At 35.0% G+C, this 24,929-nt stretch overlaps 1 long non-coding RNA gene across 1 annotated transcript in view; it reads left to right on the top strand.

Annotated features, from left to right (window-relative positions):
* The window catches only part of LOC143666325 (uncharacterized), a 173,623-nt gene that overhangs the window by 6,903 nt on the left and 141,791 nt on the right, over positions 1–24,929 (top strand). Inside the window, exons 2-4 of the long non-coding RNA XR_013167528.1 lie at positions 4,915–4,991; positions 17,078–17,135; positions 21,995–22,096. This is a non-coding gene — a long non-coding RNA (uncharacterized LOC143666325). The remainder of the gene's footprint in view (positions 1–4,914; positions 4,992–17,077; positions 17,136–21,994; positions 22,097–24,929) is intronic.

Here is a 24,929-nt window from a genome sequence, read left to right on the forward strand (position 1 = left end):
TCCCTGCTCTTCCAATATTTGACTTGGTCAAGATACTTAACTCTTTTGCAACTCTGTTAAGATATGTTTAAACATTTTAAACATCTGCTAAAATGTAATTATCATACTGACCTTTTTGAGTCAGATGAGTCTTAAATTGAAATAGAATACTTAAACAATTTGGCACACAGTAGACTCTTAAATATTTATTATTGTAGAAAGATCGGTTGCATGTGGTGGTCTGTAAATAAAAATTGTGTGAGTATAATTGACATTGCTTTTTCTTAGGGTTTTATTTCCTTTATCAGATGCAAAGTGAAGTATTTACTAAGTAAATGTGGAAAAATTACTTTCCTATTTTACAGGAAATTATAATGTAGTTTTTGAAGATTAGACACAAACAATAAATGAATAAGACTAAACTAAATTTTGGTTATGCCTCAGCAATCATAAAAATTCATTATGAGGTTTTTCTGTAATCTTGGTGTTCTATCGTAATAATTTCATTTGTTTTCTTCTAGATAAGTTTAAATTTTCTATAGGTCTTCTTTATTATGATGAAACTGATATGTAAATTGCTTTTTAAAATCATTTTGATAATAACATGACTTTCATCTTAATATACTGATTTTTGTGTTTTTATGGTTGCCAAAGTTTTTGGCATTTAGGATTAAAGGATTCTTATTTGATACAGTAAATCACTTCTTTTCTTATATCTTGATGTTAAATCTTAACATTTACTACTCTATTCATACCAACATGTACTTATATTCACAAAATTCAAGACAAATCGGCAGAAGATAGTTAATTAAAAATACAAGTTTATTAGGAAATCCAATCCTGAGCCTCAAACCTCACTTGTATTTGACTTCTCTTTTCAGCGTTCTGTTCCTTGCTCTTATCTACCAGTGTTGCTGTTATGAGCATTTTCTTCAGTAATTTCTTATAAAGTGAGAAGCAACGCTGCTCAAAAACATGCATCAGTGCTGGTATGATAGGCATCTAGCTATAGGAATACTGAGAGAGTAGATAAGATATGTTAACCATAGGTATATTTTTCAAGAATCTCATCAAATTGATAAATCAAAGCATATACATGCAAAGGTTTACATAGTTTCATTAAACAGTATGAAAAGCATTTTAACAATCATATAATGACTATGAATGTTGAATGCATAGGGAGTAAAGAAAAGATTAGAAAAGAGTACTTTAAGATTAGGAAAGAGTACTTTAAGGGCATGATTTCTAGGGAAGGAATGTTTTTATCATGATTTTAAAGGAAACATATAGATTATAGAAAGAATTATCTAAATCAGATTAGAGCTACTTACACAGTAAAGAAGTAAAGGGACAGTTAGCAAAAAGCTTCTCTATAGGGTCATAAAAGCAGCAAAACAAATCTTTTCAATTATGGACCAATATCATAACTTTGGAAACAGTTCCTTAAATCCATGATATTAGCTGTCTTCATTTTCATTTTGTTTGATTTATTCTTTCATACCACTACCTCTGAGAGCCTGTGAAATTTCAGGTCAACAGACATGTGTAAGGTCCTCAATCAACATTCACACCTGAGTATTGGTACGGCTGGGGCTAAGATCCAATGTTCAGTTTTAAAATTATGATAAAACCTGATATTGTTGCTTGTTCATGGACCTTACCTAGTCAGAATTAGTATCTAATTTAATAATATATTTACCTTTTGCTAGGTAGGACTAGAGATAGAAGTATTGATTAGAAGAACTTAATTAAGCTTGTTAAGGAAACAAGCAAGCATTAAATTGAGTGGTTAGCTATTTTTCTTTTATTAGAGAAGTTGTAGGTTTCCAGAACATGCATAAAATACAATTTCCATATTACCGTTTCACTTGCTATTATGAACACCTTGTATGAGTTTGGTACGTTTTGTGATTGATGAAAGAATATTGTTGTAAGTGAACTACTAACTATAATCCATGGTTTACGTTTAGGTGCACTGTTTTTGTTGTACAATCCTATATATTTTTAAATTATTCTAGTTAACATATATACAACCTAAAATTTTGCCTTTTTAGCCCATTCAAATATGTAATTCAGTGCTGTTAAAGTTTACTGGCTGCATTATTTTAATAAAGGCATGCTGACTGAATGAATGAAAATTGACTTTTTAACTTTCTACCATTTGTAGTCTTTAAAGATATTTTTAAGATATGGTACTCAATTCTACCAGCTATGTTTTCACTAATCTATATTTGGGAAAGTTCTTTTTGAGTTGGTTATTTCAAAGCAATCTTCTCTGAAATGGAAAATTTACTGTGCACTGTTACAACTGTGATAAAGTACTTTATTTCTCAAATGTGATAAAATTCCTTCCTTCTCTTTCCAAACTACGACTCCTCAAAAGTGGTATAGCTTCTTATGAGTCCCTTTTATTTTCTAATTTTCTTCTTTTTTCATATATACTAATACTGAATGTATAAGTCTGAATAGGGCACACTGGCTGGTGTTCCTAATTATTTTATTCCATTATAGGGTCCAGATGTTAAGCTAAGGAGTTCTCCTGTGATTAGAATGTTTGCTGTTAGGAGTAAACATGTTCATAATGGTAAGAAATTTGCTGCTTTAGGTAGATTCAGGAGCTATTATAATTTTGAAGAACTTGGAGGGGTTAAGTAAGAAGAAAAACTGATTGATTCAGTAGATTCAAAACAATGTCCTGAATGTCAGCTCTTGCTCTGGTTTCTGTGATTTTTAGCATCCTGAAGTGGAGAAATGTCAGTTTAAAAAGAGGCCTTTGGCCACTGCCCAGGGTTAGTGTAACTGGAAAGTATGAAGGAGCCTATTAAATTTAGAGGTTACACAGCCCTTCACGAGACTGCCCTCAGTTCTGACATCAGCAGCAAGTTCATTGGTTCCCAAAACCATCCTCAGATTTGATAATTCAGTAGGACTCATGGAAGTCACTGAAAGCTATTATACTCTAGGTTACAGTCTACTAGAGGGAGAGGATGCAAATGAAAATCTGTCAAAGTAAGAGATGCATAGGACAGAATCTGGGAGGGTTCCAAAAGTAAAGCTTCCACTGTCCTCAGAACACATCACCATTCCTGCATCAACCTGTAACAGTATGAATGGAATATTGCCAACTAGGGAAGCTCCCCTGTGCTTTGTTGTACAGTTTTTATTGGGACTTCATTACATAGGCAGGATTGATTGATTGGTTTTCCACATCGTTGAACTCCATCTATAAATCCAGTGTGACCCAACTACCCCACCCTAAGCCACTTGGTTGGTCTTTCTGGCATTGCTAGCACTCCACCATAAGTTGCAATGTCTGGTCACTTCCTCCTAGGCTCAAGAATAACCAGCCCCAGCCCTAAACACAGAACTCCTATCGAGTATGCTGTAGATTACCTCCCAGAAATGAGGGGAAAGACCAGTGCTCTCTTTGAGGAAGACCATATTCTTTTTTTTTTTAAAGGAAAGACAGAGAGAAGGAAGGAAGGAAGGAAGAAAGGGAAACATTTTTAAACATTTTCTTGTTTTATTGTATTCTGTTTCTCCGTTTTTGTTACATGGGCTGGGGCCGGGAATCGAACCGAGGTCCTCCGGCATAGCAGGCAAGCACTTTGCCCGCTGAGCCACCGCGGCCCGCCCCAGACCATATTCTTTTTATTACTTGGCTCCCATCATATGTTTTCTTTTTTCTTCTTGTGCTGGTTTGAAAGAAAGCATGCCCCCTAGAAAAGACATGTTTTAATCAAAATCCCATTTCATAAAGGTAAAATAATCCCTATTCAATACTATATGTTTGAAACTGTAATCAGATCATCTCCCTGGATGGTGTGATTTAGTCAAGAGTGGTTGTTAAACTGGATTAGGAGATGACATGTCTCCACCCATTTGGGTGGGTCTTGATTGGTTTATTGGAGTCTTATAAAAGAGGAAACATTTTGGAGAAAGAAGGAGGTTCAGAGAGAGCAGAGCAGAACGACATAGCCATGAGAAGCAGAGTCCACCAGCCAGCAACCTTTGGAGATGAAGATGGAACATGCCTCCCAGGGAGCTTCGTGACACAGGAAGCCAGGACAGGAAGCTAGCAGATGATGCCATGTTTGCCACGTGCCCTTCCAGATGAGAGAGAAGCCTTGACTGTGTTCGCCATGTGCCCTTCCGCTTGAAAGAGAAACCCTGAACTTCATCGGCCTTCTTGAACCAAGGTATCTTTTCCTGGATGCCTTTGGTTGGACATTTCTATAGACTTGTTTTAATTGGGACATTTTCTCAGCCTTAGAACTGTAAACTAGCAACTTATTAAATTCCCCTTTTTAAAAGCCATTCTGTTTCTGGTATATTGCATTCCAGCAACTAGCAAACTAGAACACTTCTCTTGCATTGATGGATAACTTCGTCTTTCTTATTTCATGACTGTATAGTTTGGGCTTTGGTTCTTATGAAGTTTGGAAATATTTAACTTTGAAATTAGTCCAGTTATCATGTTAAAATGCAGGATTAAGAGTAATTCTTGTAGGCATTAAGACTAATTCTTGTAGGCATACAACAGGCTACCAAAGCCTAGGTTTGTTGGCCAAATCAAAGGGGTTTCATTGTAAATGTGAAATGCACACATACACACACACACACATATATATGCAAGAAAAGAAAAAGTTATGTTAATTAAAACTACGTTCTTAGTGTAAGAAAATGTAAACAGATCTGTGAAACAAATCAGATCATACTGTATGTTAAAATTTACTTGATTTTCATTGACGAAATTGCATGTTTATTGTGAAAGAAAAGGGTTATCTCACACAGTATGCAAAAATGAGTTCCAGATGGATTCAAGCATTAATTATAAATACAATATTATAGAGCAACTGTATCTATAGTAGTTTTAAATATTTATTTCTCTCCAGATGGGTTTCTTAAAACAAGGCTTAACATTGTGCTATTCAGGTCTATTCCTAGAAGCAGGAGAAATCAATGCAGAAATATCTAGAAGATGGCAGAAATGGAGAAACTCTTCCCATCAAGTAAGACACTAAAATGGAAGGCAATCGCCCTCTGAGGGGAGCTACTCATAGGTAGCTCCTCCTAGTGGAAACCCTGATGATGGCAACAGATGGAAATTTTGGATGGGGAATTCAGGTTTGAATGTTATGGATGGACCTTTTTGTCATTGCAATGTGAGTCATTGGAACGCTGGTTTGGGAAGAGGGGAAATTAAGATTGTCATTCTTTCAATATATGCCTCATTAGCGAAAAAATGTTTCATTATGCAATTGTTGGGGTTGAGGTCACAGAAGCTCTGGAAAGAGGCTTTTTCTGGTGGGAGAAGCGTTGAATAGTAAGCTGGTTTCAGATTCTAAGTAAACAGTGATTCTTTGGAATCCAGGGATCTGTTATTTCCAACATGAATATATAACTTTAACAAAGTACCTTCTGATTGGAAGACTAAGTTACTACTTGTTATGGCTATTTATTTCTGTCTGAAATTTACCTTGGACTTTTCTCTAAGAGTTTTTTGTTTGCTTGTTTGTCTGTTTATGTTTTACTATTTTGGTCCTTATGACTAACCATATTTTTTCCAGCTCTAAAACATATAAAGATTATGGTTTTCTTATATAAGTGGTAGAGTCCACTTAAAAGACATGATTCATTTATCTTAAAGATCCATTGTTCTTTGTCATCATTATTTTTAATAACATGCTAGAATTAAGATATGTTAAACTGGGAAAATTTATTTACCATTTACAAATGAATGTGCCCTTTTAAAGTATACTTCCTTTCCCTTCCCCTTTAAATTGGTATTTTGGGTTTAGCTGCCATTCTTATAATGTATGCAATGATTTTACAATTAAAATAAGGGCATTCGAGGAGTGTTAGATCTGATTCTTAGATTGGAGACCAACATAGGAACTCTTATATTTATTTGCTCTTAAATCAGATATATACACATATATACGCTCGTGTGGACAGACACACACACACATATATATACATGCACATATATAAAGAAGAGTTTTAGATGTAAAGGCAGAAATGTTATAAGTTATAGAGCTTATTCCCAACACTAATAATTGTGCATAGATTAGATATGGGAAAAAATAAAGGCCATGACATTTAGGAACATCTATTAATATGGTGCTCTTGTCTTAAATTGCTGGTGCTCAAGCTGTCCCTCCTGATTTTTTATTTAACTCAGGAACATTTGTGAATATCTCCTTTTTATCTGAAAAGTGTGTGTTATATTTCAGTGAATTATAGGTGGCAGCATACACAGCTGAATTTCCTGTGTAACTGCAGGTAGACAGAAAATTTTTCCATTGGTTAAAATTTTCGTATTTAAGCTTATTGTCATTCCAGCCCCCTTTCAAACTTCCTCCTGCTATTTTTGCTGTTATTCTTGTTAACGTATCACCAAATTCATTTCTGCAGATCAGAGTTCTCTTGTAAAAATATTTCATATTTCATGTTGATTCTGAAAGCTGGTTAAAGATTAAAAAAATTATTAAAGATACCTCGAGTGTAATATTCACAGACCTGTTGATATAATATTAAAATCAGAATTTTAAAGCTAATAGAACTGTTAGAATTACACATCAAGCCAGTGACTGAGAATTTTTTTTTTTCTGAAACACCTTTTATTACACGGCATATTTTTTCTGTCATAAACTTCCAGTTTAGGGAATAAAAAGTCGAATATTTCAAACTCCTTGACAAATTGTTTAACTCAATATTTTTAGACTCTTTTTGTTTGATTATTTTATTTAAGAGAAAAAAAGAAATCAAGGAAGGAAGGGAAAACCCATTTTGTGTAACAAATACCCTTGGGAAGGTGAAGGGTAGGGAGAGTGTACTGGCATTTAATGAGCCTTAGGTGAAAGGAAGTACAGCTGAGGACTTCAGGATGCCTTCAAAGGCTTGGTAACCGACAGTGAGATGGGTCTTCTAGAAACAGCCTGAAATTGGGGAGGGGGAAGGGCTCCGAGGGGATGGGGAGCAGTGTTCCATCAGGCTTCACCTGCGCGGCTCTAGGAGCAAGGCTTCAGTCCTGTTTCAGAGTCCCCCACTGAGCGCATTCTGCAATTTCTCAATGAATACTTCACTTTCCTGTAAAATTTTAATCCTTCTATTCTATAATATGTATGAGGAAAAATAACAAGAATATAGTTTGGAAGTTTTAATACTGATCAGTACCATTCAGTTATAAAGAAAGACATCAACGACAGGGAGAAGAATACTTAGATGCCGGTTTCAGAAACAATTTTGCTTGCAGCATCTTCTAGCTCAGTAATTTAAAGGTAGCAACAGAGAGTGACTGAGAATTTTATATTCTGTCTCTGTTATTTTCCATTTTAAAAATCACAGGCAAATAAGCCATGATTGCTAAGTTGTAAGAATGGAATATTGTTCCTGATTTACTATCCTGAGGTGTCATCACTCTTTCTGAAAAAGTTAAGTTCAAAATTCCTATTCTTTGTGTCAAATATCAACCCTGGGAACATTATATTCAGGTGGCTAAGAAAATATGCATGTCATGTGAAGAGTTGATGGTCAATAGGTATAATCTAGTGTTTCATGGAGAATAAGAATTTTAGGCATTAAAATGATCCTTTGACACCATCTGTCCAGAGACTTTCGCACAGTTCATTGAAAAGTTTCATAATGTTTACTCAGTCATTGGTGGTAGGGGTGTGTGGCAGGGGGAGTGGAAGTGAGAGCCAGAGGCAAGCAGGACAAACTTTGATGCCCTAAGTAGTTTTGCTGTGTTTTCTTTTATACACTGAACTTTTTTACATGGGCAGGCACCGGTAATCAAACCCCGGTCTCTGGCCCCCTTTCCTTTCAAATTAAAATCCTCACATCTAATCCAAGTTCCTCAAGTATAGAAGAGGAAATTGAGAGGTGGATAGATTCAGAGACTTGCCCAGAATCAAGTAAATAGTTATCAGTGCAGGACTGGTTACTAAGTCCTGATTATTTTGTGTTTTCTTTGGGTGTGAATTTTTTTTAACGCATGTAACCCCTCCTTTATCATAATTTGCATATTTATTTTAATGCATTTGATTACTTTGAAATTTTTGGCTCATATGTGCCATGTAATTTCCAAATAGTTATTGCCCACTTGCAAATACATTAACACTGGCTGATTTTAAGACCATTTGTTTATTCCACACTCATATTTAAACATAATTACTTTTAAAAAGAAACAAGCAGACTTAAAAATTTTGAGATCAAAACTCTTCAGATTTTTTCCTGCTCTTTGTCAAGATCATTAAAGATAAGTATAATTTTTTAAAGTACTTTTCATTGAGTTATGTTGTTTTGTAATGAGATGTAGTTCCCCTGCATTTGGAAGTCTGAATACTCTTCAGTATTTAGAGTGTGAAATAGGCATAGCTATATTGAAACCCAAGGAGACACTAGCTGAATGTATTAAGCTAGAGTCCATATAAGAAATAAAGTAAAAGCCATGAAATCTGTTAAAAGTGGAGACAAATCTATTTCAGTTTGCTAATGCTGCTGGAATGCAATATACCAAGAATAGATAGGCTTTTATAAAGAGGATTTATTGTTATAAGTTTACAGTTCTAAGAACATAAAAATTTCCAAACCAAGGCATCAGAGAAAGATACCTTGACTCTGAAGAAAGGGCCAGATGGTGCTGGGTTTCCTTTTTCACATGGGAAAGCACATGGCTGGCGTCTGCTTGTCCTTTCGTAGCTTCTCTGGGGCAAACATTGAATTTCTTCTCTTGGTTTTCCTTGGCTCTCTCCAGGTTCTGGTCCTTGCTTAGCATCTCATGGAAGGCACATGATAACATCTGCTGGGCTCCTCTTTTGGCTTCTGATTTCAAACAGCTCTCACAGATCCTGTGGGTCCTTCTGGTGTTTTCCTGTGCATCTCCAAACGTCTGTGTCTATGTCAGTTCTCTAGGCATCTCCAAATGTCTGCATCTGAGCTTTCTCTAAAATGTTTCCCTGTGTTGGCTCTTTTAAGGACTCCAGTAAACTAATAAGATTCACCTTAAATGTATGGCTTCACATCTCCATCTAACCAAAAAGTCACACCCGCAATTGAGGGTGTCACATCTCCATGGAAACAACCTAATCAAGAGATTCCACCCTATGATATTGGCTCAAGGTTAAGGGAATATGGCTGCCCCACAAGGTTGGATTAGGATTAAAAGGGCATAACTTTTCTGGGGTATACAACAGTTTGAGATTTTGGTTTGTGATCTCCTATTTGGTTGGTAACATTCAATGGACCACAGAGTTCATCCTCCCTATTTTCAAATAATTTTCTCTCCTGGATAGGTAATAAGCCCAAGAGTGCTTTGGGAATGAACATTTCTTACACCTGAAACAAATTTTATGTTTAAAGCTACCACATCCCCATTGGATGTATCTCTTTAAAAAGTATTGCTAAATATCCTAGTTGAGATTTCTATTCTTCTTTATACTGATGCCTGTGTTACAAAAAAAAAAAAAAAAATGAAAAAAAAATAAGCATCTTTGAGATGTGGCTGTAACAATGCATGTAAAGCTGACTCCTCTTATTTTGCATACTTAACTAGGAGCTAGGAAATATCACTGCTTTAGATTGTGCCTGCATGGACCAAATTAGAGGGTTCTATAAGTCAGACCTCTTCTGTGAACTTAGTTTTCTGTAACACAGGGCTCTCCAGAAATTGGTAACTTTTAATGTTCATGTAACTTCCATTTGACATATAAAAGGGTAAGAAGTTTTGGTTAGTTATTAATTCATTTATTAATTCAACAAACATAGAATGAACACCCATTACCTAACAAGATGCTTGGGATACCTTAGTGAACAAAATAGAAAAGTCCTCTTTCCTCCAGGGAGCAGGCAATTAAGAATAAGTTTATGAAATAAATAGTTCTAATATGTCAGAAGGTCAAACGTGCTATGGAGAATAAAAAAAGTAGAATAGGTTTATGAAGATCCCTGAATTTAAAGATTAAGTACTTTTTCCCCACTGATATTTGCGGGGGATAGTAGAACACAGGTGCGTGGTAAAATGGAGTATTAGTAAGCAGCCATGATGGGAAGAGAGAACCCACAAAACTTCAGCTGTTCTTTTCTAAGGTTTCCTTCAGGAGTTGTTTAAAGTCGATTTCTCATTAGCCACTGAATTGAATGTTTTCCCACTAGGCAATTTGTCCAGTCACTAAATTAATGGGAGAGCCACTAAAATAACTGTCATTCTAAGGGCAAGGAGGCTTTAAAGTAAAGGAATGTCTGGATGTGTGTTTTTTTTTTTTTTTTTTCCAAAAACAGGTTCTGTTTAAGAATGTGCTATTGGAGGCAAAACTGGTTTAGGTTGGTGAGTCCCCAGAAATAAACCTTTGAGGAATTTGTTGTTTACATTAACAAAGCACTCATATTCCAGGAGAAATAGCTAAACAATATAATAAAAATAAAAAAATTGAAAGCAAAGAAATATCAAGTTACTGTCATTTGAGTAAAGTAAGCTGCCCTGGATGAAGTGACCTCATCACACGTGGCTGTTCTAGGAACATGTCCCCACTGACCTTTTAAAAACCTGAGTTGTTGAAGTTGTTGTGAAAATGCTTGAAGCTCTGCGTATCAATACGATGGACACTTCTGGAATATTCTATGGACCAATAGTATAGGCTTGCTCTGTAGACCCTCTACTGTATGGTTTCTCTCAACTCATTATATAATTGAACAAACAGTGGTCTGAGAGCACGGCATGTCGTCTGTGCAGGCAAAATCCATAATTACAAAATGTTCACTCTTGATGTAATGTTCTAGAGGATTTCGACTTGCTGAAATTTCAGTTTTATTCCACCCATATAATGCAGTACCCGAGCTCACTAATTTATTTGCTCACTAACTTAACTCATTTGCTCACTTAATAAAAAGCTATTAAATGACTCCCTACCTGGCAAGGACATCGCTTTAACTGCTTGCAGATACTTTGTCCTAATGAAAAATTGTCATAGAGAAGGCGATAAAGGGAGGTCACCAAACCCTGCCAGCTGTCTATGCTTCCTATATTTAATGCCCTCTACTCTGCTGCTGTTTTCCAAGTCAGCCATAGCATCCATTTACATCTCAGCAGATTCATAGGCGTATCTTACAAGTCCTCTCAAGCAGCTCATATTTGATTGCCTTCTTATTTTTTAATGTTTCTTGTCTCGTGCACTCCAGGATACCTCGCTGGCTGCCATTTTAGTCTCCTTTGCTTGTCCCTACTTTCACTTGTTTCTAATGACTGGAGTATGTCAGAGTTTAGTGCGTAGATACCTTCTCTTCTGATTCAGTTCTCACTGACTCAGTGATCCCCTCTAATCCCAGAATTTAAATATTATAACTATGATGAAAACTAACTTTGTATCACCACTTTTGATTCTCTCCTGAAATCCAAAGCTATATTGGCTGCTCTGGATCTCCATTTAAATATGTAATACATATGCATAATAAGTACCTCACAGTCTGTCGATGAACTCATAACTAATGAGCCCTTCTGTAATACAGTAAATGGCATCCCTGGCTATCCATTTTTCAAGCCAAAAACCCAAGTGGTCTATTCTCAACAACTAACAACGTAACTTCTATCCATCAGCCAGACCTCTTGTGCGACCCTCAAAATATTCCCCAGCTCTCTCCATTGTCACCCAATTAATCACAAACATCAGAGTCTGCTCTCGTCTCATTACAATTTCTGTACTAATTTAGCTGTTCTCCTGGTAAGTAAGTCGTGTTATGCCTCATTCAAAGCTCTACCATGATCTCACTAAAGTCTTTAGCATACCTCCAAAGGGCATGCTTTGGCCTCTGTTTCTTTTTAACTCATATCCTAATATCCTCCCTGGGACTCTTTCTCTTCTAGCTTCATAAGACCTATATGTTTGTTATTTGGAAGCTGTGTCACATCAGATATTATTGTTTGGATTCAGTATTTGGTTATATTAGTGAAGGAAAAAGGCAAAAGTGAGAAGACAAAAAAAAAATAAAAGGAAGCAGGATTTGGCTACAAAATTAATTTATAAGAGCATTATGAAAATTAATCAACAGTATCTTGTTTTGGAAATGTGGCATTTATTTTTTCTGGATGGAGAAGGATTATGCTTAAGTGATTATTAATTGTCGCTTCACTGCTTTTCTTTGGGTTGGAGAGGAGCCTTCATCGTATTTGAATATCTAGTTTGTCACATGTTTAAAGATGTGATCATTCTCAGATTCACCATTTCTGTCACTGGGGAATTGGAATGGACTCATAGCATAATATATGAGAGGATGCTTCGTGATTTATCTTTGATTATAATATTCATTCTGAAGGGCCTATTTGAAAAAGTAGGTGTAATGACAATATATTGAGATTTTTTATAAATAATTGATAAATATCTTAATTTTAAAATTAGCAATATGAGACTAATCCTCTAAATTGGAATTTTTGTATAAATAAATTCTTCAAATTAGCACCAATTATAATGGAAGAGATGACTAATTTTTGCTTATTAGTTCTGAAAGAGTTTTTCTTTGGATCCTATTGCTTTTATATCTAAGATGTGTAAGCTTTTATGAATTTCCCTTTCCTATGTTCACTCTACAGTGTAGCCTAGTTAAATCTTCATATTTGTATTTGCCTTCATTAGCTCTCAATATGCTGTGCTGCATTACCATGTCAACCTGATAATCCTTAAAGTTAGTACTCAAAATGAGAGTTGGTGCTAACATGTGTCCAAGGGGCAGTCTACTAATGTAATAGTAAACCCCATATAGCATTTTTGGTATTATTTGCTATTAACACACAGATATTTGTAATATAGGTGAAAAGTTGAATGAACTCTGTTCTAGTTTGCTAGCTGCCGGAATGCAATATACCAGAAACAGAATGACTTTTAAAAAGGAGAATTTAATAAGTTGCTAGTTTACAGTTCTAAGGCTGAGAAAATGTCCCAGTTAAAACAAGTCTATAGAAATATCCAATCTAAGGCATCCAGGGAAAGATACCTTGGTTCAAGAAGGCCGATGAAGTTCAGGGTTTCTCTTTCAAGTGGATGGGCACGTGGCGAACACCGAGTTTCTCTCTCATCTGGAAAGGCACATGGTGAACACGGTCAGGGTTCCTCTCTCATATGGAAGGGCACATGGCAAACATGGTGCCATCTGCTAGCTTCTTTTCCTGGCTTCCTGTTTCATGAAGCTCCCTGGGAGGCATTTTTCTTCTTCATCTCCAGAGGTCGCTGGCTGGTGGACTCTGCTTCTCCTGGCTATGTCATTCTGCTCTCTTCAAATCTCTGAATCGCTTTTATTCTCCAAAATGTTTCCTCTTTTATAGGACTTTAGAAACCAATAAAAACCCACCCAAATGGTGGAGACACTCCTCTACCTAACCCAGTTTAACAGCCACTCTTGATTAAATCACATCTCCAGGGAGATGATCTAATTATAGTTTCAAGCATACAGTACTGAATAGGAATTAGAAGAAATGACTGCCTTTACAAATTGGAATTAGGATTAAAACATGGCTTTTCTAGGGTACATACATCATTTCAAACCAGCACAAAGTTAGTACTCAAAACTTGAATCTGTGGTGGATCCAAGAAAAGCCATGTCCTTTAATCCTTATTCAATATTGCTGGCTGGAAGGTTTTTTTGAAAAGTAAAGGCTATGAACTAAAAACTTGAAGAAAGTGAAAATAAGCAATGATTTCCGTAAACAGGAGTAACACTTTGACAAAGCATTTCTCATGGACACTTCTATGTTTCTGTTTGCATTTTATCTATTTGTATTTAGTACCCTAATGATAGAATCTAATGATAAATATTAGATTCTAATGATAAATATTGAAACTGCATTGACGATACGATAGAATAAAATCTGATGATAAATAGATTTTATTGATAAGTATTGAAACTGCACTGACTATTGATATGAAAATACTGATGAACGGACTGGTTTGATTATAGAAGTGAAAGAATGGAAATACCAAATGTTCCATGGATATATGCTCCATCTGATAACTTAATGTGAACCTATATGTTCTAGTTTGCAAACTGCTGGAATAAAATATACCAGAAAGAGAACGACTTTTTAAAATGGGAATTTAATCAGTAGCAAGTTTACAGTTCTAAGCCTCTGAAAATTTCCATATTAGAGCAAGTCTATAAAAATGTCCAAATAAAGGCACCGACAAGAGGTAAGCTTCACTCAAGAAGGCCGATGACATTCAGGCTTTCTTTCTCAACTGGAAAGGCACATGGTGAATGTGGCAACATCTGCTAGTTTTCTCTCCAGGCTTCTTGTTTCATGAAACTCCTCCGGGGCATTTTCCTTCTTCATCTTCAAGGCTGTGTGGCCTTGATGTTTCTCATATCCCTTTCTCTCCAAAATGCTTCCTCTTTTAAAGGATTCCAATAAACTAATCAAGACCCACCTGGAATGGGTAGAGTCTCAACTCCATGGAAGCCATCTAATCAGCAGTTACCACCCACAATTGGGTGGGTCACATCTCCATCAGAACAATGAAAAAGCTTCCAGCCAGCAATATTGAATAAGGATTAAAGGACATGGCTTTTCTGGGATCCACCACAGATTCAGTCTAGCACACTATAGTTTGAAGGTTTTGAATGTGCAAAGCTAAGAATTAAAATTAGATTGTGGGTGCATAGGTGGTTCAGTGGTAGAATGCTCTTGGCTTCCACGTGGGACACCAAGTTTGATTCCTGGACCATGCACTGCCACCCCCCCCCCCAAAAAAAAAATTAGATTGTGGTGATCCAATTGATTCTTCTAGAATCTCAATAGCCCATACATTTTTATCAATCAATGAAAATTTCTAAGAGTTAAATTTTGAGAATTTTAACTATTCAGAAGAAAGTTGAAGTGTAGAAGTTCAGAAAATGGATTCTGCCTAATTTAGTATATATCACTTCTACAAAAGTCAGAAGTGCTAGGCCAAAGTTAATTCTATTTCAGCTGTGAATAAAGCATTTTTATTTTCCCATAGACTGGATAATCTGTTTCCTCTTAGTGAACTTTTTTGAGTGTTTTTTAAGTTTGAGGGTGCATCCACATTACTTGGAGGGTTTATTATACTCATAATGTATCTGTCTCCACCCTCAGCATTTCTGATTCAGCAGGTAGGAGGAGGGGCCTAATAAATTGCATTCCTAGCAATTTCCTTGTTGATGCTGATATTGATGGTCTGAGTATTCACTCTGAGAATCACTGTTTTAGTTCTTTCTATGGTACAGCTGAATACAGATTAGGAATGGAGAGAGTTGGTGACAGTGAAGATGTCGGCAGAAGTAACACTAGTTTGATAGCAGAGAAACAGAGAAATCTAAATGAATTCAGCTACCCATTACATATGCTGTTCTCACAATGATGATGGTCAGTGAGCAAAGGTTAAACATCGTTGCCCATACTCCTTTTAATAAGGAAGAGACATTTTTAATACATTTCAAAACGATAGTGCTACTAGTGATCTGCATTTGAATAAAAGCATGAACATTAATTAATGATAGTGATTTTTTACATTTATATATTTCAGTGGTTTGTGAAGTCCTTGGTTATGTTTTTTTTTTTTTTTTTAAGTTCTCCTTTCTAGAAAATTATTTGGTACAGATAATCTCATATATTAACTTTGATGGACAAATTACTGTACTTAAACTAACATTTTTTTGATGTGTATGTATTTAGTTACTGATTTTCATGTTTGACTTGCTGCAGACCTCCTTTTTTCCCTATAAGAAATTTTCTATTGTTTATAGATTTATCATGCAGTTAGCAAACATATTTTTACCCTTTCTAAATGTTTAAAGAATCATAAATTAATAATCCTTCCATCCAAATACGATGGGCTTTACTTTGCTACCACCTACAAGATCATGTTAAAAACACGTACTTACCTCTGTCTTTAACTGGTTTCGTCATGTAAAGTTGGAACTATGTATTTTAGTTTCTTTAGAAAAATTGTTAACTTTCATAAAATATCTTTCTGGGAAAAAGGAGAGTGATTAAGAAATACAAAATCATCTATTTAATTAGTCTATCTGTATCCTCAGGAGAGTCCTTAGTTGTGAAATGCCTGAGGGAGCTTGACCTTTTTTAATTGAATCAGAGGATTTTTTAAAACTTTTTTTTACATTTCTCTGTATTCCCTTGGTGTGCTGGTTTGAAAGGGTGTATGTCCCCTAGAAAAATCATGTTTTAATCTAAATCCCATTTCATAAAGGCAGAATAATCCCTATTCAATATTGTAGGTTTGAAACTATGATCAGATCATCTCCCTGGAGATGTGATTTAATCAAGAGTGGTTGTTAAACGGGATTAGATGATGAGATGTTTCCACCCATTTGGGTGAGTCTTGATAAATTTCTGGAGTCCTATAAAAGTGGAAACATTTTGAAGAACAGGAGATTCAGAGAGAGCAAAGCAGAACAACATAGCCATGAGAAGCAGAGTCCACCAGCCAGCGACCTTTGGAGATGAAGAAGGAAAATGCCTCCTGGGGAGCTTCGTGAAACAGGAAGCCAGGAAAAGAAGCTAGCAGATGATGCTGTGTTCGCCATGCACCCTTCCAGATGAGAGAGGAACCCTGACTGTATTCACCATGTGCCTTTCTAGTGGAGAGAAAAACCCTGACTGTGTTCGCCATGTGCCTTCTCACTTGAGAGAGAAACCCTGAACTTCATTGGCCTTCTTGAACCAAGGTATCTTTCCCTGGATGCCTTAGATTGGACATTTCTATAGACTTGTTTTAATTGGGACATTTTCTCAGCCTTAGAACTGTAAACTAGCAACTTATTAAATTCCCCTTTTAAAAGCCCTTCCGTTTCTGGTATATTGCATCCCAGCAGCTAGCAAACTAGAACACTTGGTTAGTTTTATTCACTCTAACATGACCCTCAGAATCATTCCAAATTGGATAATTTTCCAGGTAATATTTTGTAGAAGTCTACAAATCTACAGCCAAATCTAGTGTTAAAATCAAGTCTGTTTTGTTACCAGAAAGATGCCAAATATATTTTGGGATAACAGAATTTTCAAATATTCAAATATATCTCATTGATTTGTAATAGTTTGGGGTTTAATATGTTAATATTCTTTTAACAGTTCAAAATGCAGTTTGTGAGCTCAATCTTCCTTTTGCGTGGATATTATTCAACCACAGGTAGGAAAACTTGGTTTTCTAAGGATCCTGCCTACCCCAGGAAAATGTAGTTATTTACTAGGAGGAACTTTATTTATTTCAGCTTAATATTTCTTTGAAAGGGCAGTCTTAATTTAGCAGCAATTGAATAAAAGTCATTATGCTTTTATTTACTTTTAAAAAGGAGACTGATTCTTTGCCATTTGAATACTCTAAAATAAACTTTTTTTGGTGAAATAAGACAAATAGGAGTTGCCAGTAGAGAAGAGATGTGAAGCCAAATGTAAGTTACCCAGTCCTTTTATAGACACAGAAAACTTGAAAAAAAGACGGTTGTAGTCATTTCAGCTCAATAACTCTAGTACCTCCTAATGAAATAATTTTAAGACTACTGAGTAGACATAGTTTAAAGGTTTATTATAAAAGAAACAAGAATTTTATTCATTAATTAGAGTCATCAAAGACTGCTTTGAATTTGCAAAAATGAATAACCTTTTATTCCATGGTTATAGTTAAATCCTTAAACTCATTTCATTTCCTGTTTCCATTCTCTTTTGCTTCGTGGTTTCATCTTTATACATGCATTACACCAGGCCAATCTCATTAATGGTTTCATTTCACTCTCACTTTATTTAAAAAGCAGAGAGTAACTTTTCTTAAAATTAACACATGACAGTGGGATTATAAACTGGACAATTGAAGTCTGTGCATTACTCGTTAATGCACATATAATAGAATGGGGTATATTTCCGTTTATCTGTTTCTTACCTCAACCTCAAGAAGGTAGTAGAGACTTTTTTTTTTTCTCTTTATCTATTCTTTTTATTAAGTGTGATTTTTTTCTTAGTGTAAAAATATGATTTGACTTTATAGAAATTATTTTCCTTTCTGGTACTTTGCAGTTGAGGTTGATTCAAAGGCACAGTTTTTGCCAGTGTTTGAGACTTTGCTGTGCAGTATGTAGTATACATTAATTCAGACTTTATTTTTTTAGAAGTTCTGAGAATTTGAGCATATTGATTTTTTTTTGTCACAGTCAAGAAGAGAGCATGCTATACAAATGAATAATGCTAAAAATAATAGATAGGAGAAGTATACTCACTTGGGAATCAGGCAGTTTTCACATTTTTTGAAATAGTTGTAAATAATGCAAAATCATTATTTTGTAATTACTTTGATATGAAAATTACAACTCATTTATGAATTATAACATTTACTTAAAAATAGCTGGTTGTTTTAGAGGTTAGCATACTTCAAGCTATGACAATTTCTTAAAATAATTATTTTAATTTTGTGTAATAAATTAGCATATATTTAAATCAAATTGTACAATATATGCAGAAACAGAGATCTGTTCCCACCCTCCTACTGAAGATACCCAATTCCCTCTGGTCAGTACTTTTAGCTTTGTAAAACTGTCATTTGAATCTGCATCTAAAAAGCATGTTTATATTTCTATTTATTGATTTTTCAATTTTAGACTATTTGTATCTATTAGTGTGCAAGAGTGGAAGCTCTTTTAACTATCATCTCATACATAGAGAAACATACTTCCTTTACCTCCATTATCCCATCAGTTTTATTATTTTTGATTTAACATTATTCAGTGTTTACATTATTATGAGTATGTAAATTGTTTATATCTGAGCTAACTCATATACTATGAATATAATTTTTCTCTTGTACAACTCTTGTTTAATAACTTTTAATCATGAGCTCAGTATATGTTTATACCTATCACTCCAGACTCTCCAAAACACTATAAATTCCTTTCAGTGCAGTCCAAACACATCAGCTAACTGCCTAGGTTCACATTTTGCTTTGAATTATTTTCACTAGGAGCCTCCCAGCCTCTTACTCCACTTGGTCTGTAGGCTAGCCACTAAACCTGGAACTTCTTTCACCCTCATCCTGGCAATTACTTCTGCTGCTGGCTTGCCACAGGAATTCCTCGCCTTGCAGCTCTGACTTCATCACGTGGTAATCTGTCTCCTGGGCCTCTTGCATCTTTTTCAGGCTTCCGACTCTACTATGTCCCAATTTCCTTTACTTATAACAGCTCCAGTCATATAGATTAAGACTGACCCTGATTCAATTTGGCTTCATATAAATGCGCTCTCTGAGATCCTATTCATGAATGTGTCCACATCTTAATTAATAATAATGTCTTCAAATGTCCTATTTACAAATGAGTTCACACCCAAGGAATGGCGATTGAGACTTGAATATGTCTTTTGTGGGGTGTATTACTTAAACCCCTATGTGTGCCACTCTGGTTCCAAATCCAAATCTGTGTGATGTATCTGTCTCATGTGTTTATCACTCCAGAAAACTTTAGGACTTTCTCTTTATCCCCAACTTTCTGAAATTTCAAGATGGTACCACCTCAATTGCCTCTCCCCCAAAAACCAAAATAGCACAAAGCAAAACAAAACAGAATTCATTGTGCTGGGTACTCAGAGAGCCTTTTTGTAGTCTTAAAGAAAAATATCTTTCAGTTTCAGAACATTTTGATATTATTTCCTTCTTTATGTTTTCTTTTTTATTCCTGAAACTTCTATTTGTACAATTGATACTCTAATTTGCATTATCCTTTTCAATTTATTCTCAATCCTTCATCTTCTTTGTACTTTTAAAATTTTTTCTCAACTTAATTTTCTAACCTTTCGACTGGGCATTTTTTTTCTTTTTTCTTTGCATGGGCAGGCACCAGGAATTGAACCCAGGTCCCTGGCATGACAGGCGAGAACTCTGACACTGAACCATCATGGTCATCCCTTTGCTGGGTATTTTTATGTCTGTTATCATGTTTAATTTCCAAGAGATCTTTCTTTTTATATAAATTTACCTTTTTAGGAACCTCATTGTGTTTTTATGGATGCACTCTCTATTATCTCTCTGAAAACTTAAAAATATTTTCTTCTCAATTATTATCCTTCTCTAAAATTTCTTCTTTTTCCTCCAATATCCTATTTTCTGTTTATTGATTTTATCATGATTTTTTTTTTTTCATTTAGAGGGATTCTTTTATAAATGGTGCTCATTGACCATCCATTTGACTTGAAAGGCAGAACTGAACAGTTGATTGAATGCTCAGAATGAAAGAATTGACTGAGTGCTCAGTGTGTATGGGTCAGCATGGAAATATGTGATGTACCCCACCGAACATTGGCTGGGGTGATTGGATAGAGCTAATTCGAAGGAGACCTTGTCATTTAATTGAAAACTCTGAAATATCAATATTTATAAATAATTTCTCTTAGACTGATTTTCATAGAGCAAATTGTTCTAATCTCCTGTTGGTGAGCATAAAATTTCAACTAAGTATTTCATTTTTGACTGTTAAAACTTCTGTTTTTAATTGGGTACCTTCCCTCTTCCCCATCAGCTGTGTCTGATGACCAAATAAAAACCTCTTTTGTTTCCCATCCCTTTAAAATAAATGTAGGGAGGGGGCATGTGAGTAAGGAAAGAGGGTACTTTTAAGACTCTGTGGGAAGGGGAGAATGTTCTGAGAACTCATCTTTCTCCTCTTCCAACAAATCCTTCTATTTTCAATCTTATCGCATATGCTTTAGTTCTTCAGAACTAATGAATACCTCAAACTCCTGAGTAATTCTTTGGTCCTTCATGAGGGACCTACTTTATGCCTGTTGGCGTTGAACCCTGAAGACACTTTGGAGTTGGCTTGCTCCACAATTCCATGCCGATGATCACATATGCTGTTACTTTCTTCTCCAGAAATGATCTTTCTTTGCTATGGATTCATTTCCTTCTTTTCTGTGTGTGTGTGTGTGTGTGTATGTGTGTGTGTGTGTGTGTGTGCATGCAATTCTTTTACTTCATTCTGGGTTATTTTAATTCAGTTTTGGGAAGTAACCGAGGAAACCCATGTTCAACCAGAAGTCAATTAATATGACTTGAATTTTGTAAAACTACCCTGTGTTGTATTTACTGTTTTATTTTAGTGCATTTGAATTAATGACTCCTTGTATTAGCTATGACTGAAAATGTTCTTGTGAAGAAATATTTACTTGCTAATTATCTCCGGAATTAAAGTCTCACATTTCTGCACTGGCGTACAGATAATATAAAAATGCATATAGCTGTATGGCGATTGAATCCCTTAGTCAACAAAGTGATATCACCAAACATATGATACTGCTTAATTAATTTTCTGAGGTGCTTAATTCCTAAATACTAAAACTTTTAGTGGGTGAGATATAGCATGTTAGTAGCATAGCAACCTGTGTTTAGTCTATTGCTAGGATAATTATCATTGTTATTTTCCATGAGTTTTAGAAGAAATGCCTATAAAATATTGATATCACTTACCAAAGTCAGAAAAAGTTCTACTCAAATGCATAAAATTCAGTAAGAATATTACTATGTATCATTTGATTGATGTAATTGAATTAGCAATGACAAGAGCATGCTATTGAAATAGGGTTAAACTCAAGGAGGAGATAAATTCAGGAGATATGCAGTGGTAGTACTTGTTGGCTATTTTATATTACAATTGAAAGAGAAAACATCTAGGATAATGTAGTTTTGATTAAGTGGATAGATAGTCATATTGTTAGCTCAGATACAAACAGAAAAGAAGTTGTGGGGATACAAATGTTGAATTTGGTTTCAAGCATAAGTTGAAGGTTCTTTTGAAATATTAAATAACAACCTGAACTACAGTACTGGAACTCATCAGAGAGGCTTGCATGAAATATGTAAATTTGGTTGCATGAGATCAACTACATAAAATTGAAATTCTCCAGTTTCACAGTTGTATATATGAGGTAGAATTTAACTTCAGTCTGAATAAGCCAGAGGAAAGGCAGCTTAGGCTTGTGTGAGCTCCACAGAGTCATTCTGACTTCTTCCAGATCTGCATTCTGCCATCCCCAAGGTGTGGCCCTCTTCTACAAGGTCCAGGGTTTCTAGTAAAGATGGTCAGTCACAGTGGTGTGCCCAGCCGCAAGCTGAAGGTAAATAGGGGAAGAAGGTAGCTCTCCTTGCTTTTAAAGAGACCTAACCTCTCACACATAGTGTGCTAACCTCTCATACCATTCTGCTTACATCTCTTTGGCCAGAAGTTAAACATGTCCCACCAAACCACAAGGAAGACCTGGGAAAGTAGCCTTTAGTCTGAAAATAACAAGGCAGGCTAAAATCCAGCTTCGTCTATTTAAAGAGAAAAAAACAAACAAGCAATAGAATATGTAACTGACAATCTCTCAGAGAAGACATTGACACATAGATTACATTTCGAAAGTGGGTATATATGAACCACAAAAATTATTAAAAACTTTGTTGTCAAAGCAGATATATATATATATATGGGTTGACAAATGAATATCTGATAAGAAACTAAAGAAAAAAAGGGTTTGTGGGAGAGTGAATTGAAATTAGAGAGGAGCTTATATAGTTGGGGAGAAAAAGAATAAAAATTGGTGGGCATTATGAGGTAGAAGCAATTAACATTTATTAAGTGATATTGCTTGTCGATGCTGTGCTGAAGGCTTTTATGTGCACTTGCCCTTTCCTTTAGGTTTTATCTCCATTTTATGAGTGAATGAACATAGGCTTGAACGGTTAAATAAATTGAGTCACAGTACTGGTAAATACAAGAACTGAGAATTTAACCAATGTCTCTATTTCCACTCATAACCACCATCTACCTTACTACCTTTTCTTACATAGGAAGCTCAGGAGCTTGTTGAAGGTGAGTAAATGGTTTTACTCCAGATGAACACTATTCTAAACAATTAGGAGATTTGCATAGACAAAGCATTTTTGATAATGACAAATTCTAAAACAATTTTACTGGATGAGAGTCCAAGGGAACATACTCTAAATTAGGTTTCCGAAGTAGAAGGTGGTGATCATATTTTAGCAAATCTTTTTTTAATACTAGCATTCATTGAGCCAGAAAAGGGAGGCAATTAGTGCTTATGTTTTTCATTTCATTCTTCTTAGTTTGGTTTGTTCTCTCAACCTTTAAAACTTGAAAGTATAATTGTAGTAAACACGATGATGTTTTAATTGGAGTTAATTTTGTTCATTTGAAAGTGTCCCATGGAATTAAGTGTAGTTGGTGGCTACACATTAATTTTGGAGTGATTTCATTCTTTATAGCCATGTTGTTACACTACAGGCTCAGATGGTGTACAGAATAGAAAAAAATGTAGGGTTTCTTTGGAGAGAAGCACCAAAAGTTTGTTTCCTAAAAGGTTGCCACTGAAGTTGAATTTTCATTGTCCAGAGTTTGCTTAATAACCTGATTTTGTGAATATATTGAGACTATTTCTGTTTCTCACATATAATTTTTCATTGACTGACAGTGCAAGACTGATGTATATTAGCAGAATATGTTTATATACAGTGATAGATAACTAACAGGGTTAAGAATACTAAGACCTGTCTGAATAGGCAGCCTATTTGTTTCATGTATTTACAGTCTTTTGTTTCACGTAGCTGTCCTTACTGGGACTAGTGGCTTGGTGCATCTGAAATGACACTAAGGAACGTTCAATCAATTCAGTGTTTTACTGTATCAACTAAAGTTTTCTACTGCGTTCATCTACTAACATGGTGTTCTTACCTGCATAACATTTCATTGTGGCTTATTTTGTAAACAACTCCATGGCTTGAAATTTTAAGGACATACTGTACTATGTTGTCCACTTGAAGGAGCATGACCAGTTATTTAATTTTTTAATTGTAAAATATAATGCAAATATGGAAAAAGGTGTAGTAATAATGTACAGTATAATTAATAACTACAAGGTGATCACCTTTGTTGCACCATCAGATCAAGATATAAAACACTCCTAACACACTGGAAAATGCATGTATTTCTTTTCCTGATCAATTTTCCATACATCTATCCTAGACATTTCTTAACTTTATGGGAATCTGTTACTTTTCTCTAATATTTTTACTATTCATGTAGTGAAATAAAGCAGTTTTATTTATTTTTGAACTGTATGTAAATGAAATATTGCCATATATTTTATTTGTGTTTGCTTCTTTTAATTTATATTATATTTATAAGAATTGTATATACAGAGGGCTGTTGTTAATTCATTTTCCTTACAATTTAGCTACATATTTTACTTTTCTTGCGTATTTATGTTATATCTATCTTTGGCTATTATAAACTTTGCTTTTAATATCATTCTTTTCTGTTTACCCTGGAATACCTATGCACAATTTTATCTGAGTATATACTTATTAGATGACGACAAATAGTGTTCCAAAGTGATTGTAGTTATGTATTTCTCAGTATGAGTTTCCGCAAGTTGCCATTGCATTGACTTATTTGATAGCACTTGGTATTGGCTGACAATTTAGTTAGCTGACACTCTCATAGCTGCACAGTTGTATTTCACAATGATTTTAATTTAATCTTCCCTATTACCATTGAGGTTGACTATATTTTCACAGGTTTATTGAATTAATACTATTGTGAACTGCTGGTTCAACTATTTCACCTATTTTTTAACTGATTTTCTGTCTTTTCATTTCTCTTTTTCTTATGGTATGATTCTGGACAGGAAGCCTGTTCTTCATTGAATGTATTGCAAATATGTTCTCTCATTTGCTGTTTTTGTTCTCTTTTTAGTGTGTTTTGATGACCAGAAAGTGTTTTTATTGTACTCAATTTTGTCTTTGTTTTTATGATTGGTGCTCTCTAAATATCTTCCCTACTCTGTCCTACAATGCTTGTGTTTGCAATTCTTCTTTTTCTGTGCTTCTATAATCAGCCAAACATGCCTCTATTTTTTTCCCTCTTTTATAAGGACGCCAGTCATATTG

Source organism: Tamandua tetradactyla, chromosome 22, assembly GCF_023851605.1.
Source record: "Tamandua tetradactyla isolate mTamTet1 chromosome 22, mTamTet1.pri, whole genome shotgun sequence".
Taxonomy (NCBI): domain Eukaryota; kingdom Metazoa; phylum Chordata; class Mammalia; order Pilosa; family Myrmecophagidae; genus Tamandua; species Tamandua tetradactyla.